The sequence below is a fragment of the Eulemur rufifrons genome, chromosome 18 (genome assembly GCF_041146395.1).
Source record: "Eulemur rufifrons isolate Redbay chromosome 18, OSU_ERuf_1, whole genome shotgun sequence".
NCBI classification, from domain to species: Eukaryota; Metazoa; Chordata; class Mammalia; order Primates; family Lemuridae; genus Eulemur; species Eulemur rufifrons.
In genome coordinates this window covers 33968254-33988957 of record NC_091000.1, presented here as the reverse complement: position 1 = coordinate 33988957, position 20704 = coordinate 33968254, and the positions used below count along the sequence as shown (strand labels likewise).

Sequence of the window (20704 nt, the reverse complement as noted above, 5' to 3'; positions counted from 1 at the left end):
ACTTTCTATATAAAACCATAACTTACAGTTTTTATTGCCATATCTGTTTAGAAATTGGACCTATATGTGATAACATTACTGAGAGAGGAATACATACCTAACTCTAGGGGGTAAATATAGTAAGGGAAGACCTATATGAAAAAAATTTTAAAAGGTTACAGAGGCTCATCTAAAGAAGGGGAGAGGTAATAGACTAGAACCAAATGCAAAAGTATACAACATCCATGGATGGGAATATTCAACATCCTAACAGTGTAAGTTTTCCCCAAGTTAATTCACAAATATTACACAATCCTAAGTTCCTAAAGAAGAGCCAGGAAAATTCTGGAAACGAAATAATGAGGGGAACTAGCCCTACCAGATAGGAAAACATATTATGCAGCTACAGTCATTAAAATAGTCTGTGGTATTTGCTTATTGATTTATCAGATCAACAGAAAGTCAAGAAATAGATCCAAATATAATAATATGGGAATTTTGCACATAATAAAGCTGGCATTTCAGATCAGTGGGGAAACGATAAATTATTCAATAAAAAGTATTGTGACAACCGGATAACCATCTGGAAAACAAGAAAGTTGAATGCCAGCTCTTCCTGTACACCAGAATAAATGCTGGTGCTTCAAAGATTTAAACTTTGAAAAATAACCACAGAGATACTAAAGGAATTAAGAAGAATGGATTTCTTTTTCTACTCTCCAAGCAGAGAAAACCTTTCTAAGTCCTTCTATCTGTGGGTTTCACATCTGCTGATTCAGCCAACCATGGATTGAAAATATTTGGGGGGAAAAATAATAAAAGATAATACAACAATAAAAATAAATATAATATAGCAACTATTTATATAGCATTTACATTGTATTAGGTATATAATCTAGAGATATTCTAAAGTTTTTAGGATGTTCATATATGGAAATACTATGCCATTTATATAAGGGACTTGAGAATCTGTAGATCTGGGTATCCCCCAGGGGTCCTGGAACCAGTCCCCCATGGAGAGATGCCATGGATGAGTGTATGAAATAAACTCAGAAGCTATAAAAGCAAAAGATTGAGAAAATCAACACTACTTACAAATCAAATATTATTGCAAAGGCAAACAGTATGAAACTGGAGGAAATACATGCATCTTACAGACATATGGTTAATTTTTCTCATAGATACAGAGCTCCTATAATTTCATAAGGAGAAAACAACTCATTAGAGAAACAGGTAAAGGATATGAACAGAACAACCACAGATAAATACAATTGGTTCTTGAAACACATGATGAAAAGATTCTAAATCTAATCATAATAGAAATGCAAATTGAAATGCAATGAGATATAATTTTTTATCAATTCACAAAGAGAAAACGTTTTTATGACATTGTTTGATGAGAGTATAGAAATGTAGTCAAACTCATTGGTGATCTCATGCATTTTAGGTGGGAGTATAAATTGGCACAACCCCTATGGAGAACAATTTAGCTGTTTCAATAAAATGTTAAAAGACACATGCCCTTTTACTCAATTCCACTTTTAGGAATATATCTTAAGTATATTTTTGCAATGTAAGAAATGATACATGCATAAAATATTCATTGTAGCATTGTCAAAAATGAGAAAGACATTAAATATTCATCTGTTCAGGATTGATTAAATAAATTACTGAATACTCTTAAGACATTAATAAAAACAAAGAGAGCTCTGTATGCATGAATAGGAACTGATCTCCCAAATATTATTTAGCAAAAAGTCAGATTGCTAAATAATGTATTTTGTATACTATTTGTATACAAGTTGCATATCTATTTTAGAAAAAAGACCATATTTTATAGAACATTTCTGGAATGATATACAAGATACTAGTAGTGGTGGTTGTCTCAACAGAAAGGATTTGGGTAGCTGCAAAATAAGGGTAGGATAAGAACTAATTGTCACCGTATATCCCTATGTGCCTTTGAATTTCGTATTGTGTTGCAAGGGTATATTGTATACACAAACTACCTATTTATTTTATTTCAAAATATTACAGGGGTACAAATGTTTTGGTTACATGGATTGCTTTTGTACAGTTTGAGTCAAAGCTGTAATGTGTCCATCACCCAGATAGTGTACACTGTACCCATTAGATGTAGTTTCACCCATCCCCCCTCCCGTCTCCCACCTGCATGATTTCCGTTGAGTTTTACTTCTGTATGTGCTCATGAATGCTGATTGGTTAATTCCAATTTAATAGTGAGTACATGTGGTGTTTGTGTTTCCATTCTTGCAATACTTAGGAAAATGAGCTCCAGTTACATCCAGGTTGTTACAAAAGGTATTAATTCATCATTTTTGTGGCTGAGTAGTACTCCATGGTATATATGCCACATTTTATTAATCCACTCATGAACTGATGGGCACTTGGGTTGGTTCCACATCTTTGCAATTGTGAATTGTGCTGTAATAAACATTCGAGTACAGGTGTCTTTTTGGTAAAATGGCCAATAAACATATGAAAAATGCTCAGCATCTCTATGAGGGAAATACAAATCAAAACTACAATGAGATATCACCTAATTCCAGTGAGAATGGCTTTTATCAAAAAGTCCTAAAACAACAGATGCTGGCATGTATGCGGGGAGAAAGGAACACTTACATACTGTTGGTGGGACTGCAAACTAGTACAACCTCTATGGACCTACCATTGGATCCAGCAGCCCCACTACTGGGTATTTACCCAAAGGAAAAAAAGCCATACTACCTATTTAAAAGAAGTAAAGTAATTCGAAAACTTAATCAAATGAGACTTCGTTCTTCTTTGCTTTGATGAATGAATTCACTGGCTGGCTAGTCAGGACTAGGGAATAAGCATGGTTGCCTACAGAGCCGCTCTTGGAAAAGTCAAGAGGAGGATGAGTGTGGCCTGGGAAGACTGCTAATGTGGAGGACATGCTCCAGGTGCCTTAAACAGCATTCAGAAAGAAAGGCCCACACTGGTTAAGAGGGCACAGTGTGAAACCAGATTGCATGGTGGGGAGACCCGTGTTCTGCCACTCACTGACCTTGTAACCTGCTTAGGTCACCCCTCTTCTGTGCCCCAGTTTCCTTATCTAAACCTCGCATTGATCATCGTTACTACCTCTTGGGCTGTAGTGGGATTCAGTGAGTAAATGCAGGGCAAGAAGATACCACTCAAAGCATGTTAGTTGGTGGTGGTAAAGCTCATTGTGGTTTCCCTGGCACAGCGACACATAATCTCATTTCATCCTACCAGCCCTCTGAGTCCCCAGTAAAAGCGTTACTGCCCCATGTTTTGGTGATGGTGGGCCTCTGGTGCCCACAGAAGTTAAGTGCCTTGCCCAGGCAGTGAGATAATGGAGCTAGATCTAGGACCTCTCGGCTCCTGGTCTGGTGTTCGTGGTGTAGCACACTGCCCCCTTGTTCTGCTACCCAAGTCATCACAGACGTGGCTCTTTCTGGAGCATGTGAGTGAAGATCAGGAGAGATTATTAACAATTTAAAATGTGGATGGCACAAGGGTACAGCCATTGGTTTAAACTGAACTCAATCTATTTTGTAAACTCATCTGAAGTTTGAAAAAAGCACACACAAGGAAGGTATGTTTTAGAATATCTGTATATGATTTCTGTATTTCTTTACAAATATATATTTACATACAACATGTAAATATTACCATAAATATGTATGTGATATATATATTATACTCTATAATACATAGTTAACTATTAGTTACTATAAAATAAGAAGAAAATACCTATACTCATAGGGTGTTTTAAGGATTAACCGAGTTAATACCTTTAGGACAGGGTTTCTCAGCCTCTGCACAGTTGACTTTTGGGGCCTGATGGTTCTTTGTTGTAGCGGACTGTCCTGTAGGTGGTAGAATGTGTATCAGCATCCTTGGTCTCTCCCTACTGGATGCCAGTGGCAAGCCACTCTCCCCTAATTGTGACAACTAAAAGTGTCTCCAGACTTTGCCAAGTGTCCCCTGGAGGCATTGAGACCCATTGGTTTAGCAATAATACTAAATAATAGTAAGCATTATTTAAGGGTTAGGTATCATTTTCTGCTAGGTTGTATATTCCATCAAAGGAAGAATTTTTGTTCATTTTTTCCATTGCTTTGTGCCCTGTGACTAGAACAGTGCCTGTCACAAAGTAGGTGTTCACTAGCTATTTGTTGAACTGAATGAACAGCTGGCATTTTTGAGGGCTTGCTGTATTCTAAGTACTCCGCTAAGCCCTAGGTATGTGTTATCCTATTTAAACCTCATAAGCAGCACTAGGGGATACATACTCTTAATGTGTCCATTGTACAAAGGAGTTAATGAGGGCAAAGAGAGGTTAAAGAGCTGACCCAAAGACACAGAGCCAGGGAGTGGCAAAGCCAGAACCCAGATCTCTGTTCCTGGCACCAAAGCCCATCATGCTCAGCATCGCTCTGCTGTGCAGAGCAGGTCCAGTGTAGGTAGGTTGGCTCAGCTGATCTGTGAAAGGCAGCCATGGTACACAGGTATTTTACTTGCGTCTACAATTACCTGTAAGTGAGATTTGGCACAGGACATGCTACAAAATTCACATAATTTGTCACTGGCTTCTGTATATACAGGATAGATTTTGTGGGTTTTGTTTAAAGGAAACATATTTAGTAGAGAGAGCTCACTTTGAATCTTGAGATCATTGAAAATAGTGAGTCAAAAATGGGCAGAATGAAAACTGATACTTATGCAAGTGGTATTTTCTTTAGGCTCAGGTTATAATTTAACAACTTCTGGTTCATGAATTAAATAATTAACTCTTACTAGTTGTCCAGTTGTGGTAACGTGCATTGTAATTTGTTTTCTTTTATACTTTCTTTTGAAGACTTGCTTTTAGTTTCTTTGGGGAAAAGAAATGCAACCTTTAATGTGAAGCAAGTTCTAAAATTAAAAATGTGTATTAAATTAAAACCTTAGTATGCGTGTTCCAATCACACGCCTATTCCTAGCAAAGCAGGGCTGTCCCATCTCTTTTTACTCACCCTCTTCCCCGAGACGTCTTTTGGGAGACAAGGCAGAAGATGGCAACATAGTGTAACACTTGGAAGACCTTTTCTTTTAGTGAAGGACCATGACTCCAGGAACACAACCTGAAATACTTTAGAATACTTTTTTTCCTATCCTGTTGGTTGACTAGCATGCAGTCCTGAGTGTGACCCTGAACCAGCCTCTCCCTTAGCAAGTGGAGTGAAGGAAGGAAGGAAGAGTGTGTAGATTTGTATTTCTCAGAAATTAAAGCTATAAAATGTGCCTCTTCCCTTTTCTCTAGACCCACGCCCTCCTTCCTGCCATAAGTAGGATTCCTTTTCTTTGAAATCCTGCTGGGCTGTAGGCTGCATGCAAAGGAAAATCCAGCAGAAGATGTGAGAATGTCAACAGAGAAATTGAAAGGAAAATAACAGCTCTTTGGCCCCAAGCTGAGCCTGCCATTCTTGCTATAGCCCCATTAGTAGATCTAAAAAAGTCATGATTCTATATACATGAGAATTGGCTGCTTTGTATAGCCTTCTCCAAAGGAGTTAATCACTTCTCTTTTATATGCCAGTGTTCTGAAAAGGGTGATGTATACATGTCTTTTAGAGTTTCTCCTAAAACATATACAAAGCACAGCACTAAAGTTAACTGGCCCTTAGACCAAGAATGAGTCCTTCCCAGTGCTCCTAGCTTGACTGCACTCTGGTCACAGAACACAGAGGGGGATCTTAGAGGTTTTTCTATCTAGTCCTCCCATTTTACAGATGAGGAATTTGGAATGGAGGCAACAACGTAAGGATCCTAATTCAGTTGTCTTTCCTCCTTTCTAAACCACTCCCCTTATTTGATTTTTTAGTAGATGTGCTAAGAAGTCCACTTTCACATTTCATTAAAGAAGACTTTAATATATTAATGCTTTGCTTCCTTTAGGTTTAACAATGTGGACTTTACAAGCCACAGGATGTTTCTTAAAACTGGTTCCTGCTTCTGGTTCCAATCTACTTCCAAGAAGTATCTGCAGCTTTTTTTAACCCCAGAAATCACTTTACTCAGTTTAGCAGGATCCTTTAAAGGTGGCCATATTGGGTCCACCTTTCCCTCCCGGAATGTGACATGTCACATGGAAATTGAGAAGGATCTCAGACACAGGGGGGAGGAGCAACAGTAGACATCACAGTTGCTTTTGGGGGATGGAGAGAAGGCAGCTAGGTGAAAAGAGAAGGGAAACATAATGCCTATGCTGGGAATTGTTCAACGAAACAAATGCCCTTGTGTGTTACTGGTAAGAATGGAACCAAAGCGAGGAGAATACTTAAATTAGAACTCATCCACATAATGCAAAACTAATGAGCCAATAAAATTATGGCTGTGAACATTTAAAACTGCATAGAATACTTTCTGGAAAAAGTAACTAATAATGAAAAATTAGCATGCAACATTATTCAGGTTACTTACTCTGTGATTACGACTATATATGAAAAGATTTGCATGAGTCAAGAGACCAGGAGGGAAGTGTTAGAACACCAAAAATGGTTTGTTAGCAAAGTAAGATTATGGCTGTATTTTTTTCTTATCTCTTTTCTAGTTTATTAATAATACGAGCATGCTTTATAGTAATAATACAATGTAAAGAAAATAGACCTCACAATTTTGAATTAAAAAGAAAGGCAGCATAAGACCGGGGTGGGGAATCTTTTCATGTTGGAAGGCCTCATTAATTTAGCTGTAATCAAATAAGGACGTATTCAAGAAACTTCAATTAGATACACTTAAAAATGTACATTATTTTGTAAAAACCTAACTACTGTGTACTTAACAATTTCAAACAATGAAAACTATTTGTTAATTTTGAAGTTAATCTTGAATTTATTGTGTCTGTTTTTTGTTGGAGAGCATTTGAATATTTGGTTGCAGCGTGGAGATCTACAGTTTCTGTTGATCTTCTAGATGGGTGTCAGTCATTTGTGACCTTACGGGTGTCTTGATTTGGGTTAGGTAGGAGAATATAGATTCACAGCGATAAGTGGTTGAAAAGCAAGAAAGCATTTTGGGGGCATGTTGCGGAAGGCGTGGATATCCCACTGCGTTTCTCCATATTTCAATTGGATCTTTCTTAACATCAAACAATAACTTTAAAATGTCATCTACTGAGAGCTCAATCAATTCTTTTTTTTTTTTTTTTTTGGTGTATTACAGGGGTATAAATGTTTAGGTTATATATATTGCCTTTGCCCCACCTGAGCTAGAGCTTCAAGTGTGTCCATCCCCCAGATGATGCACACTGTACCCATTAGGTGTGAATATGCCCATCCCTTCCTACTCCTTCCCAACTGCCTGACACCCAATGAATGTTACTACTAAATATGCACATAAGTGTTGACCAGTTAATACCAATTTGATGGTGAGTACATGTGGTGCTTGTTTTTCCATTCTTGTGATACTTCACTTAGTAGAATGGGCTCCAGCTCTATCCAGGATAACACAAGAGGTACTAAAGCACCATTGTTTTTTGTGGCTGAGTAGAACTCCATGGTATACATATACCACATTTTATTAATCCACTCACGTATTGTTGGGCACTTGGGTTATTTCCACATCTTTGCAATTGTGAATTGTGCTGCTATAAACATTCAAAAGTGCAGATTTTTTTTTTTTTTATAGAATGTCTTTTTTTTCTTTGGGTACATGCCTAGTAATGGGATTGCTGGATCAAATGGTAATTCTAGTTTTTGAGAGATCATTTGAAGAATACACAGCTGTTACAGACCTATTAATTGGAGAATACAATGAAAGGTTCACTGACTTTGAGAATCATGACATCACATTTAAATTAGCATTTCAGCCTCACCTAGCTAGTATCACCAGGACACCTAAAGAACTACAGATAGCAATTGCTTTAGGAACTTTAGGTGACTCTGTAATATCAACTAAGTGAGGCTAAAATGCTAATTTGAGTGTGATGTCATGATTCTCAAAGTCAGTGGACCTTTCATTGCATTCTCCAATTAGTAGGTCTATAACTGCTGTGTATTCTTCAAATTATCTGCATATATCATCCTGCTGCTCCTCAATGACCTTTGCTAACTGGGGAAAATGTTCATCTGAAATTTCCTTTTGAAGACGGGTATTGAAGAAAGATAGCTTTTTTCAAAATGCATGGATTTTTTTTGCCATGTATCATATATAGACTTAGTTTTACTTGCAAAGAAATATTCAAGTCTTTTTGATTTGACATATCACACAGAAATGCTGTATTCCTATAGAAATCTTCTTTCAGTAATTAACTTTGCTGATTCTGTTCTTCTTAAAATTTAACTGTTCTCCCAGAGATAAAATTTTGGCCAACACACCTGCCCCTGTGATACTTCAGAATGACATGGCAAATCCACACTGACTACCTCATCATTCAACTTTAGCATGTTAGGAAACTGACAATGTCGTGTTGCGTTTGCACAAATATAGTTAATAATACCTGTAACTTGTTGCAAAGTGTCACTTAAAGTAGTAGCTTTAGCACAGAGATTTTGCTGATGCAAGATACAATGAAAAGAAATGAGAGCATCTGGATCTGTGAATATTTTTTTTTAATCTATGCAATAAAACCTTCATGTTTTTCTTCATAGAAGGTGCACCATCTGTATATACACCTCACTAAATTTACCAAATTCAGTCCAACTTCAGGACATTTATCTTGACAGTTGTTAAAGATATCTATTCCCCATGTTTTGTTCACAAGAGCACCCAAAGCAAGTAACTCTTCGTAGCAAAGAACATCTTCTGTTATGACCCGAATGATGTATAACACCTGTGCCGAGTCAGTAGTATCAGTTGATTCATCCATAGAGATTGAATAATATATATTTTCCTTTTGAAGTATTGCATGAAGTTGTTTTGTTAAGTTGAAGGCTAATTCATGCTGCCGATCAGTTATGGTTCTCCTTGAAAGAGGCAGTTGTTTGTATTTTGAAACATTATCAGGATCTAAGCATCCTACATCTTTGACAATGCATTCTTCCACAATTTCTATATCACTGAATGGCTTCCCTTGTATCCAGAGTATATGAGCTACTTTGTAAGTTGCTTCAGTGATGTTATTTCCAGGTCTTATTACTCCTTGAAAGAATTGTCTTTGCTTATGCTTTTTCAATCTTTTAATTTCTGCAATACAACCTTTCACACCTCTCCCTCTAATTGAAAATATTTGTGGTCCTTATGAGTGTTATAATGCTGATGACCATTGAATTTCTTTAATGTTGATATTGCAGGATCACAAAGCAAGCAAATCATCTTTTCTTTAGCAGAAACAAGATAATATTGCAATTCCCAATCCTCATTAAAAAATAAGTTTTCTTCAGCTTTCTTTTGGTCTTCTTTGACATGATGGGCTGTTAAGCAGACAGAATTAAAAAATACTGTCGAGCTGTGCAAGTATTCACAAATTCCACTTCAAACAGAAACAGTGCACCGTTGTCAAAAGCTGACAACAGACATACTCAACCCCCACAAACTCCAGCCTCATGTGGTGGTGGTGCCAATCAGGTGGGGGAAGTTAGAACTGAATCTTGAGCGTAGCAGCCATCAGTTTAGCCCTTGTGGCTCACTAATATTCTAATCGTGCCAGTCAATCTGGGAGGATTATTTTGTTGAAACTTATTTTATTCTTTGGTATTTTAAATACATTCATTCTAAAAATAAACTAAAAATATAAAAGATGAACAAAAATATATTAATAAAAATAAAAGGATTCAGTCAAATTTGAATTCAGTCAAAACGCCTCATTTAAGGACCTAGAAGGCCACCATGTGGCCTTGAGGCCGCAGGTTCCCCACCCCTGCATGAGACTAATAATGCTACTAGGCAGCAGAGGTAAAGAATAAGACCACAGATAGCCAGAGGAATTATCTCTGCACCGGAAAGAGAAAAAAAGAAAAAATCAGCCATCTGTAAGTCACCTGCTGTGAAATACTTTAAACACTGAAATGGAGAAGTGAGTGGAAAACAAAAGGCCTAGAGACCAAAGACTCACAGAATCGTGACTGGCACGCCAAACCCAGAGAAAGAGAGAAATGTTTTACTTGAGGAAAATCTGCTTTCCCTGCCAGAAACTTGTGACTAGTCGTCACGGTCACTTCCAACACTCACTCGCGGTGTAGGTCTGGTGAGGGAAATCACAGGATGAACACCAGTGAGAGAGCAGGTTTAATATCTGAAATCAAGTAAGGAAATCATTTTTGTGTGTCTTTAAGGGTCTCCCGAGGCAGGCTACGCAGTAGTTGTAGAAGTTTAGGAAGCCCAACTGTGTGGAGTTTTATGAAAGAGATGTCATTTCTCACATTCTTTCTTTCCCTTCCTCTTGCTTATAGACAGTAAGAATTTCAACGGGACCTTTGAACAGCAAAGTGGAGGGGGAAATAACATAGTTTTACAAATCAATGAACATATGTTTTTTGAATTTTCATGTTTGTTAAACCATATTAATTGTCATAGTAATATAGCCGTTGACATAAACAACTGGAATTTTTACCCTGCAAAATTTCATGAAGAAAAGTTCAGGGTTGGTTCCAAAACAGATAAAACTTAGAAGATGTGCTATATCTCTTCAATTATATGATGTTTTATCATTCAAATTTTAACTGTATGATTCTAATTTGCAATCACTATGTACATTTTATATTAGTTCCTTCAAAACTCTAATTAAATTGGTGTCTTATTTTATGACTGATGACATCTAAAAGCAGAAGCAATACAGGCATTCAATACAAAAGTTCATTCCTCTTTAGAAATTCACACATCGGTGTGCACTCACGCCTTGGTGAGCTCACCCGAGTAGAGAGCTTGATGACCTGTGACAAAAAATATTTTGGCCCCATTTTCCAGAAAGGAGGTATGAATACAGCAGTCAGCACGTGGTAGGCACATTTCCCGTACAAACTCGTTAAAGTTATCTGTTAATTATGGATAATCTCTGAAATCAGAGCAATTTTCCAACACTATAATTTTTATTTACATGTTTTAAGTTATCCATACACTTAAAAGTGAAAAAGTATTCGTTTTTAACAAGCAGATTGGCAAAGCAAAATAATAGTTTTTCATGCTTCTTGGAACAGAACTACTAAAGGCTTTATTTTGAAGTCTTTTTGATATAGCTACTTTGAAAACACATGAGCCAAAACAAAACAGAAAAGCATAAATAAAGAAAATCTTCAGATTTTTTTTTTAATCAACAATGTTTAAGGTGGATATTCTTTTGTAGAACACGTCTCTGTAGCTGAACTGTTGTCTGTCCCTAAACACCAGCACCGACCCCAGGCCCTAAGATTGGGGATGGTTTCTGGGGTCAGGGATGAGTAGGAGGGGAGGGATATGGAGATATTAGGGAGGGGAGAACAAATCTCTTTTTTTGCAACCAAGCATCATAGCTTTACTACACAGTCACCTTAGAAAGGGGCAGCCAGTCATTCTAGGTAGAGTGCCTGCCTGCTCCCTGAGGAGTCACCTGTGCCGTGTGCCTCAGACTTTCATTTCTCAAAGTTGTGATCGTTGAATTGTTTACTTTCAATTAGTAGGTATGCCCACTGAGAAACGTAACTTAATCTTTTTTTTAATTTGAAAGTCTGGTGACTAATGATCTGCTTCTTGTAGGGTTTCTGAATAAACATCCTCTTCTCTCCATCTTCACGCCGAACTAAATGATTGTCAAGATGGGGAAGCTATTTATGTTACTGTTAAGTCCTCTGTTCTCACTTGTAGAATGTATAGGAAACCATTCAACTAACTTTCCTTCAACTAATGATCCTTCAGTCTTCTGCAGTAAATATGTGTGATATTTAGTATCTTTTCAGGTGATGATTTTTCTGGACAGATAATATAACTTTAAAGGCTAACCCAATTCCAACCTGTTTTAAAACTATCTTTACTGATTTGCCAACTTATAACATACATACTTGTTATCGTGACTAATAAAGAAAGTAAAAGTTCTTTGTAATAAATTGGGAGACTAAAGATGGAGTAACAGTCAAGATGTTTGCTGAGCACTTTATTTGCTGATTAAAAATTAATGATTTACAGTTTGACAGAGGGGTTCTTAAAAGCTGAACTAGCAGAGCAAATAAAAAATGGTTTCATCAGAATGTGCTGCTTCCTTATTTTGAAAAGAAGGTCTGGCAACAATATAAAAGCGATTCCTGATTTAGATCATGTAAATAAGAAACTCTAAAATGTAATTGTTCTACATTCCTCCTTCAGTGTTTTATACAGTATTTGTCTTGAGAGCACGATGATGTAAAATATTTTAAGTAGTAATGAAAGTAAACATTTATTCTGACAAATAATTATTTTCATATTAAGATTAATTTGTATAGGAGGGGATCATAGTGTTTAAAAAGTGCATCTCTGATGAAGCCATGAAGTCATTCAGCAAATGTTAATGCTTGTCACATATCTCCGATATGCCAGGCATTCCACGTGATGAAACAAATGTATTAATAGTAAGGAGAAGGCAGGCACTGGTTTTGCTTTAAGGATGAAGAAATTTATTATAGGCCTGATAAGTATTGAAAATTTAGCACAAGGATTCTTGGAGAACACTTTTAGTGTTGGCAATGGCCCGAGTCCCTGGAGTTGTCTCTCTTTGCATTGACACAAGGTGGAGACAGCTCAGGACGGCGTCATGGGACTCTTTCCCTCAGAGTTTTGGTAGGTTCATCCTCGATGCCCCCTTTGTGCCTCCATCCCATCAGATGACCCTGTGGTGCCTGCTGCTGCTTGCATGAGTGTTGTCTGGAGCAGAGCAGCTCTGCATCCTGGAAACCTTGCAGAGAGCCCCAGTTCCTTCCCAGCTGCTCCCACCTCAGTTCCAGTTTCAGCATCTACAGTGGAAAAAGCTGCTCCCTGAACTCGGATTATGAAAATGAGCCATATGCATTCTTAACAAGAAAAAATTGAATGTAACTTTGGTATACAGACTTCTGACCCCCTTAGAGTTTTTTAAGTCATTTCTCGTCTGAGGATGATTGAGGCAGCTCTGGATGATGTCTGGGGAACGCTGGCCATGTCCACATCTCTTTGTTTCTCAAAGTTGTAATCCTGGAATTTATTTACTTTAAATTAATAGATGTGTCCACTGAGAAATGGCTGTGAAAGCATCTGGCACTGGGGCAGCCTCCTTCCTAGTGACTGACTCTCTTCCCTCTCCCTTCAGTTCTTTTTTTTCTTTTTCTTTTTTTTTTTTCCCAGCTCATTATGGGGGTACAAAAGTTCAGGTTATATATATTGCCCATGCTCCCCCATCCCCGAGTCTGAGCTTCAAGTGTGTCCATTCCCCAGACAGTGCTCATCGCACTCATCATGTAGGTATGCACCCCTCCCCTCCCCCACCCCCATCCCCCTGAGTCAGAACTTCAAGCGTGTCCATTCCCCAGACAGTGCGCATCACACTCATCAAGTAGGTGTGAACTGCCTTGACACCCTACTGTTTCCCCTGGGACCTCTTCAGAACTGATCTTCCGCGACTGCCAGGGAAACTGGGAGGCAAACTTTTATGAACAATTAAAAATTCCTAAAAGTTCCTGAAGATGTCTTTTAACAACAAAGTTTTTTTTACTCTAATCTTCAAATCAAACCATTCTTAATTCTAGAATGAGACTAATTCACAAGTGAAAATTCAGTTTCATCCTATTTGCTATTTACATATGGAGGCATAAAATACACCACAGTAGAAAAATAAAAAGAAAAGAATAAATGAAAGGGATTTTATGTTATTTCAGAGAAACATCTGCATATATTAATTAGCTCACTGTATATATGTGTGTATATATAATTTTTTAAAGCAGAAAACTTAAATCTCATGGCATAAAAACTTTTTCATCCTGTATATAACTCAGATTTTTAAACAAATGAAATTGAGTCAGATTAAAAATTCTAATCCAAATTCAAAAGATTCCACGGAGTTAGGAAGACTGAATAATTAAGTCATCCTTTGGACAGTTCTCACTGCGTGGCAGAATCACCTGTCAAGTCTTTGTTTCAAATATACTCCCCATGCTCTGCTCTTAAAGATTCTCGTGCAGTAAATCTGAGTAGGGCACAGGCATCCTTACTTCTGTAAACTCCACATGCTGCATGTCAGTTCACTAGAGCTGGGAACCACTGTTCCAGGGGTTGCTGACATTGGCAGCATTTTTCTTAGGATAAGAAAGCCCTTTAGTTGATTTTTTTAAAGCCCTTTAGTTTTAACTTTTTCTCTATTTAGTATTACTTTGATTTTTTCAAGGAAATCATTGACCAGAACTCTGTAAGTATTTCTTCACTGGGAGAAGTCTCTGAAAATGATGTTTCAAATTAATATATTTGCATATTTCTTGCTAACCCTAACCCGGCCTTACAAAGGGACATGTTAGCTTTTAGTCTGTTGACTTTACCTGTTTTGTGTCTCACTAAGCACTAACTTAAATATACTTGATAAGCTGTACGGTTAAATGCTACGAACATTTAGGGTAGAGGGTTCAAAACTCGAAAATGAAGGTGTAGGTCACATATGCTGAAGGAGGATGAGCACTGAAACAGTGACCCCACCTTTCTGTATCCAGGAGTCAAGAATGGGGAGCAATCTCAGGAGGAAGATTTGAGGGGGAGGAGGAGGGACCCTGGAGTGGCTTGTGAGTCAGCAGGAGAGAGAAGGAACCAGCCTGGCGATGCCACCCTAATTGTCACATCACTTCCACTTGTCTGCCCCCACCCCAGACCCTGGACACGCATAGACATTTGCACCCACTGGGGAGAGGCAGAGAGGAGAAAAGGGAGCCAGTTACCACCCCCCCCCGCCCCCCGCCACACTCTCTGAGCCCCAGGTCCCCGCCATGGTTGCCTTGTCTCATGCGTGTAGTCGGCAGAGTCAGAAGGAAATACCTGTGCACAGTTGGTGTCTTCGAAGCCCTGAAGCAGGTGTGTTTATCTCCATACTATTCGTTCTTCAGAGGAAATAACCTCTTGAGCCACTTCTAAATCCCCACTCAATAGAGATGGTTGGATCACACCATTAAACTTTTTCAGATAATATTAGTGGCGACACTGTTGTTGGCTTTCCAGTTGTTTTATGGGCAAAGAAAAATCCTTACCTGGCTTGTAAATGTTATGTAAGGGATTTGATTAAAAAACTCTGGAGTTGAAAAACAGATCCAGAGCAAAGGAGAACCTTAAAAGGAGCTGACTTTATTTACTCTGAGACTCCCTGTGCTGTTCTCAAACACACTTTCATATCCAGTTGGTCAGTTTTGCTCAAGTCATTTGACTTATGTTTTTTCTTTAATAAACAAAATCTGAAGTGTCCCCTTTGGTTATTTGAAATTCAAAACAAGGGGAATCCTGTGACTGAACATGAAGCAGTGAACACAATGCTGGTCCATTTTCAACCCACAAACGTGTCTGTGGCCTCTCCCCTGCCCCTTGAGAGGTTCTGAGCCACTCCCAGGAATCATCCTGTCCCGAGCGACTGGTCCTGCCACCTGCCCCTCTGGGCCCTCTGCAGTCAGTGGCTTCTCCACCCACATGCCCTCTGCCCCAGTGCTGCCCACATTCTTTGGCTCGTGGCCCCCCCATCTTCAGAGCCCGAATAAATGCATTGTGCTGCCTCCTCTTCCTTGGTCACATCTCCTTCTCTCCCTGCCTCCATCTGTCACTAGTAAGGACCCTTGTGATGACTTCGTATAGACAGACAATCCAAGATAATTTCCTTATCTTAAAATCCTTAAGCAACTCTGCAGAGTCTGTTTTGCCACATAAGGTAATGGTAACACATTCCCAGATTCCAGGGATTAGGAAGTGAACAGCTCCCAGGGACCATTTTTCTGCCCACCACACCATGTCATGACCTGTGTCCAACAAACACATGCCGCCGCTCTGCGCTTTCTGCATACTGCCCTGATTCTGGCCCTCTGTATACTCACCCACTCATTCTCTCTCCTTACTCCCCGACACCACCGCTCCTTTCCATGAAGTCACTCTGAATTCTCACTCACAACCTCCCAGTTGTGCCTTTGTCCACACAGTTCTTAGGGACAGCACCTTCCTCCCCTCTGCTGCTAAGTCTCTATCGCCCCCTTCAGACTTGCCAAGAAAACGCACCACCTCCAGGGCAAGTACTCAGGCCAGTCTTTCACAGTGGGGAGGACTTTCCTTCCCTTTTAGGCAGTTTTAAAATGTTATATATTTTTATATTAATAACTTATTAAGACTTTGCCTATAAATCTTTTTATGACTTCCTTAGGTGGAGTTGATTAGTGCCTTCTCTCTTCTTCCAAAGCCTCTGTTATAGCACTCATCGCATTTTATTACAATTATCTGTTTATAGGTACTTCTTGCCAAAGAAACTTTGGAGTTTTCAACAACAGTATTGTCCTTTTGTCTTTATATCCACATAACTTAGTGCTAGTAGATGCTTAATAAAAGCTTATTGAACAAATGAATGAATGAATGAACATGTAGTTAAACCTTGCCTGTCCACTACTAAGCAGAATTTAGCACACCCCCCCCAAAAAAATCTAAGTTTGGTTATACAGTTATTAAAGACACAAAGAAATTCATTATAAAAACAGCCACATAACCAAGATTCAAAGGATAGTATTTTAACAAAGTTCTAGTACAATATTATTTTTTCAATCCCTGCATCAAGAATGTGCTATTTCAAAAAAAGTAAGTCTTGATCTTAATGTTGATTTATATAGTACAATTTGGTAACTTCTTAAATGCTAATGTAGTATAGGGAAGATTTAGGTTTAACACGTATCTCCAGTTTTTGATGAGGAATTTTAAGTGATGTTTGAACTTGACTATGCTTACCTAACCGTAGTTTCGTCACCAGCATGAGAGAAAATGGGATGTTAGGATTGCTGCTGCAGTTGTTAAGGTGGGAATTCTGGTCCCCGTCGGGGGGGTTTATAGTGAAGCATTAAGTTTAGTGTGAGAGAAATTTAGGGTAAGTTGACCCAGCATAGAAGAGCTGGAGAAATGAGCCCCTAAAATAAATGTAAAAAAGCAAGGATAGAAAGTAATGGAGAGAAAAGAAAAAACCCAAAGAGTGAAGCAAACCCAAGATGAGTAGGTTAAGATGAAGATTTACTTAAGGAGCTTAGTGGAATAAACCCCCAGGGCTATCAGCTACATTAGTGGAGTCCATGGTTTCTAGAACAGATGCAGTCCAAGGTCAGAGTCGGGGGTATGTGCTGATTTCACATAGGAGGAACCTGTCTTCCTGGAACTTTAAGATTGACAGAAACTCTCAGGTCATGTCATCAGGGTGGCCAGTTAAGTGGAGTGGAAATAAGCAATGCTATATTTAAGACCATAAACACAAAGACAAGTATTGAAGCTCCACTTCTGGGAAATAGACAAGCCTGCCAGGTGAAATAAGAGGGTTTTTATCAGGGAGGACCTGGAAGGCATTCATCCATGAGAAAAATGTATGGCTACGTAACTAGAGAGTGTGAAGCTGCGCTCATGATTGAAGTCACTCTGTATGGGTCATACGTGGCAATTCCTTCACGCTGCAGTCATGTTAATGGTATGCTTAGATTGGCGGGTGCAAGGCTACCATTCACGGAACAGGGAAAGAAATGCAACTTTCGAAGATGAGAAACAGGCGGTAAATCTAGGAGTGTGGACCTTTTTACCAGCAGGAAGTTGACCATGGGGAGCTGTACCAGCAACACAGGTGAAGGAAGATTTGGGGGAGGCCGTGTTTCATCACAGGAACAAATATTCTTCACAATGGGATGGCTAGTGAGGAAGCCTATTACAGAAAACCCAGCTTGAATTTTAATGTAAGAACAAATGTTGACATTAGTCATTACTCATTTTTTATGAGTTTATAACATACAGGATATGCACTTGTCAGGCAGTACATACGCCCTTTGGGTGTGGCAGGGTACTTGGCCATGCCTTGTGAATTGTAAACCTGATGTTACATCACACTAAACTTCAGGTATTTCTCTAGGGGGCTGTATATTTGTGCTTGTGTTGCTTGTGAATTATGTTTGTAGTTTAAAAGTGTGGCACTGCTGATAAGACTTGGGCATCTAGGAGACTAAATGTAAGTTTTTAATATAAGAATAGATGCTAATCTCTTATAACACCAGTGACGTGTTGAAGGAAGTTTTAATCAAATTCACCTATCTATAAAGCTTGGGGGGAAAGTGAACATTCCATTGAAAGGGAGTAGCCAGTCCTCACTTCCAGCTGTTTGTTGCCATGAGGGAAAACAGGCAGGTATTGCCAGATTTTAAGGATTTTTTTTTTTTCAAGAAATGTCAGAAATGCAAATTTTTACATGAAATATGCCAAATTTTGAAAGATGAAAATGAACTTTTTTATTATGCTTAGTTCACTTTCCAATTTATTACTTCTATTAAACTAACTTTAGGAGCATAATGAATTGGCATACTTCTTATTTCAATTCTCATTTGATTGTTTTTTATATAGCCTAGGGATTTCATTATCTTTCTCGCTTACTGTTCTTGTTTTTAACAATTTCCTTAGTGTAGACCAGTGATTCTGAAACTGGGGTAAATTTACCCCCAGAAGGGACATTTGGCAAAGTCTGGAAACATTTGTGATTGTCCCAGCTGGGGTTTGGGGGACTGCTACTGGCATCTGTTAGGTAGAGGGCCAGGGATGCTGCTAAACATTCTACAATGCATAGGACAGTCACTACAACAAAAAATTATGCAGCCCAAAATGTCAGTAATTAAGTTGAGAAACCTTGGTGTAGACCAGATTTTTAATACCTATCCTTCCCTGCCTCATTTTCTTCCTTCCCTTTAAAGATCTCCCTTTTCCTAGTTTCTCCCTCTTTCTCTAATCTCATTCAGTACCTTTAGGTTGGTAGTTCTCAATTTCAAACTGCAAGAAAATTTACATAGGGAGTTTGTTAAAAACAAAGACCCCCGGCCTGCACTTCTGGATATTCTTATGATAATCTTTGTGTTCACCATCTTGGCCTTATGCTTTTCTTATTTTTTAGATGCTTTATCATTTCAACTTCTCAGTTATATCCTGTTACTTTTATTAAGCCTGAAAATATCCACAGTTTTTAGTAATAATTTATGCTTTGGGAAGTAAATTGAAATGTAATTGTGTATAAAGAGATGAAATTATATGCAGTCGTATTTGGTCTTTATAAGTTGTCCAAGTAGCTGAATAATATATCTTATAGAGTTTTTTCCCTAAATTTCTCATTTCTTTTCCCTATATTTTTTGTGATATATGTATGTCTCATAAGAAGCTGGTTGATAGGGGCTCCCTGCAAATAGAAGATTAACATTTTGTTTAGTTTTTTAAGCATATGGACCATTTTCATCAAATGCCTTCCAGCCTACCATAAATAAATATAAATGAATGTCTTATTGAGCAAATGTGTTTTCACATGTTTCTCTAAGCTCCTCCTACATAAACATTCTGATGCTGACACTGCAAACGGGCCACTGAACTTGAAATGAGGAGGCTCAGTGTATATAGCACCTCTACCAGCTGGAATCTTGGGCAAGCCAGTTCATCTTTCTGAAACTTTATTTCCTCTGATTGAAAATGAGAGGAAACTGGCTGTTTGGTGAGGTCTTTTCTGGTCCAGGAAGGCTCTGATTGTCTTAGTGTGTTCACAGTTTGGGCACTAAAACCTTGAATTGATGATGGTCATTTGGGGCTGGAGGATCACAGCCTGTCTCTGCGTTTCCCATCCCTTCCACAGGATGGGAAGGGTCAAGGCAAGGACATTTCCCATCACTCCACCCTCCAAAAGCAGCCTGTGCTGCTGTTGTCTCATTCAGTGATGCTTACTGGGCCCTACAGTTAGGGATATAGACTGCCTCTTCTCTGGATCCTCTCTGCAGTGTGGTTCTTTTACCAAGCTTAAGGGGTAAAAAAAAAAAAAAAAAAAACCTGTTTGGCTCCTCGCATTCTCCTTTCCCTTTACACTCTCTCCAGGTTAGAAGTGGCAGGGCCAGCCACCTGCTTATGTGCTGCGCAGCCAGAGAAGCCCACGGCAGGTCCCCCTGGCCACAGGGCTGTGAGGCCCTCTGCTGCTGTGCGTGGTTTGCTGCTTCCGGGAGGTTGCTTAACCTGTTTTTGTTATCAGACTGAGGCTAGGTTGAGCCATGGCTGGAGCTGTGTTTTAGGTAGACTGGCCTAGTTCATTGGAATTTGAGGTGAAACTGAACATCCTCTCTTTCTCTTAAATGCCTTGTTAGAGAATGGTGGCTGTCATTATCACATTGAGAAATCTAGCCAGTTATAGAGGGTCAGCAAAGTATTCATTTATTTATTTGCTCTTTCATTCCCTTTGTACAGTAAGCACATATTTAATGCCTACTGTGTACCATGCAACAAATTCTAAGCATAATAATCTAGAAACCAAATAGATGACTATGGAGTGTATCATTATGTTGGGCCTAGTGTCCTGACCTTTATTCTCCACGATTACATCTGTGAAGGAAGAATGTTTGAATCTAAAAGAGAATTTCTAATCCTGTTAGTCCAAAAAATTTTCGTTAAAGGATAGAAATTCTTTAAAGGGAAAGTTATAGGCTTGTGTTATCCCCACTTAAATATGGATGTTAAAAATTATTATGGAGTTTATAAGTTGAGTTTTGCATGTTATGTGACTTAGAACCACTTCATTCATTTGAATATCACAGCATAAAATTGGCCTTAATCCAAG

General features: G+C 38.6%; 1 protein-coding gene across 4 annotated transcripts in view; it reads left to right on the top strand.

Moving 5' to 3' along the window:
• Positions 1-20704, top strand: part of NR3C2 (nuclear receptor subfamily 3 group C member 2) — a 317980-nt gene that overhangs the window by 223828 nt on the left and 73448 nt on the right. The gene's annotated exons all lie outside the window — the stretch shown is intronic.